This window comes from Dipodomys spectabilis, unplaced genomic scaffold (genome assembly GCF_019054845.1).
Source record: "Dipodomys spectabilis isolate Male_0828 unplaced genomic scaffold, ASM1905484v1 ptg000174l, whole genome shotgun sequence".
Taxonomy (NCBI): Eukaryota; Metazoa; Chordata; class Mammalia; order Rodentia; family Heteromyidae; genus Dipodomys; species Dipodomys spectabilis.
Window position 1 is genome coordinate 6,408,718 of NW_024870851.1, and position 5,469 is coordinate 6,414,186.

A 5,469-nucleotide genomic window follows, 5' to 3' on the forward strand; every position below is an offset into this window, starting at 1 on the left:
GTTTTCATTTCCATTTCCTGTACACCTATTTATTCCATCTTCAGATTTTCCTGGCTCTGTGTTCCTTCTTTGGAAAATGTAGTTCATTACAGTTTCACTGTAGTGAAAGGAATGTCCAGTTAGATGGGGGCTAGACAATGTGCTCTCACTTTAAATTAAATGGCTGGGGAACATTGGTAAAGAAGTGGAAAGGCTTGGAAAAAGTCATATTAAGTGAAGTAAGCCAGACCCAAAGAAACCTATGGTTTCCCTCATTTGTAGTAATTAGAATATGCCTATAAATCTACAAGTAAACACAATGGATGGTAAAAGACAAAAAATTACACTGAGACATGACAAATTACAGGGCTCTAAACATTCACACAGTGAGATCAAAGGAACATTTTCTTAGGAGAGGATTACAAGAGCTCAATAGCTATGTGCACAAAATGAAGTGTATCAAAATGAACTCCAAGAAATGGAGACAAGGGTTTTTTAAATTTTACCTTTTGTGTTCCCCATCCCCTTTGTTGTTGTACTTTTTTGTCTTGTAAGTTTATCTGTTTTGAGGAGGTAAGGAGGTGAACTAATGTGGCAGTGATACTAGACAAGAGGCTAAAAATGAACTATACAATTTGTGGAGGAAGAAAGTTGGGAGGGGGAAAACCGGGAGAAAACAAGGGAAGAGGTGACTGTTAAAAAAGAAACGTATTCATTACATGACTTACATAACTATAAGCTCTTTGTACATCATTTTTACAATAAAAAGAAATAAATGGGGGGAAAGTCTCCTTTGTCTTTAAAAAAATGAAAAAAAGCCCAAGAATGAAATTTACTCAGGTAAACTTTGATAAGCCCAAAGTGGGTCAGACATACTTCTTTAAGAATTCACAGGTCAAATATAAAACTTTAAAGAACACATGCCCTTAAATCCACCTAAAGAGAGTTTATCAAATAATTAACACTGCCCCTTCCCTGTGAGCAGGTTTTTGCAACTGGAAGGTGAAGAGAATTCAGGTACCTGGGATCCTGGAGTACATAAGGGAATAGGGTAATAAAAAACTTACAAACAGAAAGTTCTACTTCCTTAATAACCTTGCCTCATAAAACTTTCAAAACTTTCCAAGCTAGGCATTTTAAAACAAAGCAGATGTTTAGAATAATTATCAGAATTCTTGCTATTGCGCTGACAAACCCAGCTGAAGAGTTGTTCCAGTCTCATGACACTAGGGTTGGCACACTCCCCTTCTTATTGTCAGCTGGTCCACTTAGGCATTAGTTAATGGAATCTTCTCCTAGTGGTACCTCACCCAATGTAATCATGTCCACATAAAAATTCACATCTTAGCTGGGTGCTGGTAGCTCATGTCTATAATCCTAACTACTCAGGAGGATGAGATTTGAAGATGGTGGTTCAAAGCCAGACTGGGTTGAAAAGTCACTTTGAGACTATTATCTCTAATTAACCACTAGAAAACTGGAAGGGACACTGTGGTTCAAAGTGGTAGAGTACCAGCCTTGAGCAAAAGAGCTCAGGGACAGCACCTAGACCCTGAGTTCAAGCCCCATGATGACACAAAAGAAATCATATATTAATTCTTAGGTTGTCCTTCAGTCCACCCTTTTTTTTAATTGTGAAAATACCATACAGAGGGGTTACAATTACATGAGGAAGGTAACGAGTACATTTCTTATCAAGCATTGTTGCCTCCTCCTTTGTTTCCCCTCTCATCCCTTCCCATCTCCCCCTCCTCCCGCCCCCAACAAGTTCACCTCTTTAATATGTAACCTTCGAACTTTCCCTCCATTGGACTTCTTGCCACTAATGTCAATCTATATATCACCAAATTACCATTTAATTTTTTCACCAAGTTCTTATGTAAAACAGAGGGTTGCACTGTGGATTTTACTCAAATATGTATTACAGTTGATAACATGGGCTAAAATTTCATAGGAGCAAGAGTAGATACTGCTGCAGACAAACTCTAAAGACATGGCTGTTATTTTTCTTCTAAAGTTGTGTGTCCTTCATATTCCTGCCCAAGGGCACCTTCTCCATCCATCCTTTACTTTCTTTTATTTGTGTGTGTGTGTGTGTGTGTGTGTGTGTGTGTGTGTGTGTGTTGTTTTGGGTTCAAGACTGAGACTGGAACTTGGTACCTCACACTTTTACTCTTTGACTAGTTCTCTATCAACTGTGCCATGTCTTCAACCCTCAATCCATCCTTTTCGAACACCAAAGCACAAAGACAATGTTCAAGTCCTCGAGTGTCCCTAAAAATGCACATCAGACATCTTGTACCTGAACTATGCCAGAGATCTGTGGTCCAAATCACAAAGGATCCTGTGGAGAAAAGCACTTACCTACAGCAACTGCTGGAGTATATCTGCTGTCACTTTCTTAAGGTTGTCTGTGGCAAAGCTGGCTACAGATGTGACTGTTGCCCTTCTCCGTCCCAGCAGTGTAATGTGATAACATTCCCCACAGCCACTTAGATTTCCTGAGTAACTTTGAATTGGTATTATGACCTCAGGTTTTCAAAAGTATATTGTATTTTCTTCCACCTCCCTTTGTCAACAGACAAACTATAAAGGCAACCTACCCTGAGATCTCACTTTTTACACCACTTTTGTTGTGTGGGCGTAGGAGGAGCTAGGCTTGACTCAAACCAGGAACTCTTTTATCATCTTGGCTTTTCATGACCTTCCTGACTGTAAGCTGAGGCTGGGCTGATCTTTTCTTTCTTTGCACTTTTTGGATTTTCGGTACACTAGCAGCTGGGGATTGAGTCATGGGAATGTTCCGTAAAGTCCTTCAGAAAAGACTTTTTCTTATTTACAGAGCATACTTCCTTTAAGTTTACTCACAGGGTCCTGGATTGAAAAATGGGGTGAGGAGTATTACAGGGGATCATTGTTCTGGGAAGAAAGACGGAACAAGAAAGACAGGTGGTAGGGAGTGGAGGCTATGGATGACCAGGAACAATGGGGATGCCTGGCGACAGGGAGGCTTACCAGAAAGAAAGGTGGGGGCTGAGTCAGAAAATTGACCCTCACAGCGGGAGGGAGGTAGTAACCTTTTAATGTGGTCACATTTAAGAAATCTCCCTGAAAGCAAGCTATCACACCCCCCTGGCCGGTCCTTAAAGAAGGTCATAAGATCCTCATTTCAGAGCCACCCCCATCCTGTGAGGAAAGAGGTGTCCTTAACCTTGAAGACCGGGGATCCAGATGAATCTAATCAAGACAGGCTTGCTAAATTCCCTCACTGGGTCACCATATGCTCACATCTCCTTTGTCGATCACTCAACCGCACCACCACCTACTTCTTCTCTGTTTCTTGGGGTCTACATTCCGGACACTTCCCATGTCATGTAAAACTTACATTAAGTAATTTGTATGCTTTTCATTGCAATGGACCTAGCAATGAGTACGGAAAGACATATTTCCTTCCTTACATTTCATAGCCTGGCACTGTCAACATTGCTCATGAAAGCTACCAAAAAAGCGAGGACATCTGTTTGTAACACCCTCTTGATGGGATGTAGGCACAAAATATGCCCACAGAATTGTTGATCTGTCCTGATGCAGGCATTTGTTGGGCAAATGTCCCACACGAATACCTTGTGCTGTACCTTTATCATGTACTGGAAGTTCTTCATGACTGGTGGTTTCTCAATGTGGGAGGCCTATTTTTCAAGCTTCTCTCTGAATAAAGAGCCTATATTGCAGTCTGAATCAGCCCTGCAATACTGATTTCCACTCAATTCTACCTGCGTACAACCTTTAATGACTCCTTTTAGAATGTTGATAATTATTATTATTTTTAGTATTGGGGATTGAATTCAAGGGCTTGTACTTGATAAATAAGTATTTTACCACTTGAGCCACACTTAGTCATTTTGCTTTTAGTTTGTTTTTCAGATGAGGTCTGATGCTTTTGCCTGGCTGGCATCAGACCATGACCCTCCTAAGAAACTGGAATCCCAAGGTATATGTCACCATGTGTATATTTTGTGTGCATCTGCGATAGGTCAATAAATTAGGCCATATTAACTAGTTTTGCTAAGAAGTTGGTCCTTTCTATCTTTGTCTCTTTAGTAGCTGAGATTACAGGTGTGCACTACCACACCTAACCTATAAATTACTCTTTATTTAACAGGCCAGAGTCATTTTAATAACATTTATTTACTAGGTACTACTCTGCATGCATTTTCTTATTTAAAGAGCCAATCACATTCAATTGCTCCTGTTCTAATTTGTATTTGAGAAAAGTAAGACTCAGAAGGGCTAAATCCTTATCTAATTATTTAAGTCTGTTTTACTTAAGGAAATTGTTATACTCTTGATCACTGTTACATTTAAAAGTGGAACTAGAGATCATCATGCTTAGTAAAATAATCCAGACTGAGAAAGTTTCACATGTTCTTTCTCAAATGCAGAATCTAGCTCTTAAAAATGAGTGACAGGAATGTAAAGCAGGTTCTGTTTGTGGATGGGTGGCACAGGGGAAATGGCAGAAAGAGAGGGTATCAGGGGGGTGAATATGGTCAAAGTGTTTTATATATGTGTGGAAACAGAACAATGAAATCTGCTCAAATTATTCCAAGAAAAGGGTAGAGTGGTGGAAGGGATGGATGGTTTTAATTGATGTACATTTGTATGCATGTAAGTAAGCATCACAACAAAATTCTTTTGTACAATTGATACATGGATAATAAAAATACATGTATTCTTAACTCTGAGGTATTTCTTAAAAGTTGGTTATAAAAAAACTCAAACATTTTTTCCCCTGGTACTGGGGCTTGAATTCAGGGCCTTTGCTCAAGGCTGTCCTTATAATTTGAGCTACACCTCTTCTTCTGGTTCCTTACTGTTTAATTGGAGGTAAGCGTTTCACATACTTTTCTGTTCAGGTTGGTTTGGAACCACGATTCCAGATCTCAGCCTCTTGAGTAGCTATGAGTATAGGCATGAGTAACTGGACCTTAGCTCAAACACTTCCTTCAATAAATGAACATTGTTTTACTCAGTGAATTCTTTTCTTTTCTTTTCTAGTGGTATGGGGATTTTTGCTTGCTAGGAAGACACTCCACCATTTGAGCCACATTCATATCCCATATGTGCTTTAGTTAGTTAGTTAATTTTTGTTTATGTCGTCTTGTGGTTTTGCTTGGAACTGGCTTTCGACTGTGATCCTTGTGCCTATGCCTCCTTCTAGCTGGAATTATAGAAGAGAAACACCATGCTAACTTTGTTTATGGAAATGTGGTCTTATTAACTTTTTTGTTTAAACTGGCCTGTGATATAGATTGAGATCTGAAGCTAAGATGACCTAAATTCTTAGCTGACAGAACTGCTGCCAGGGCTCAGAACACAATGCTCCAAAACATGCATGCTCACATACTTTGAGTATTTGTAGGGAAAGAAATTCAGAAAGCCACAGAGTCAGGAAGACCTCATTCTGATCTCCTGTTTTTCTTCCCTGAA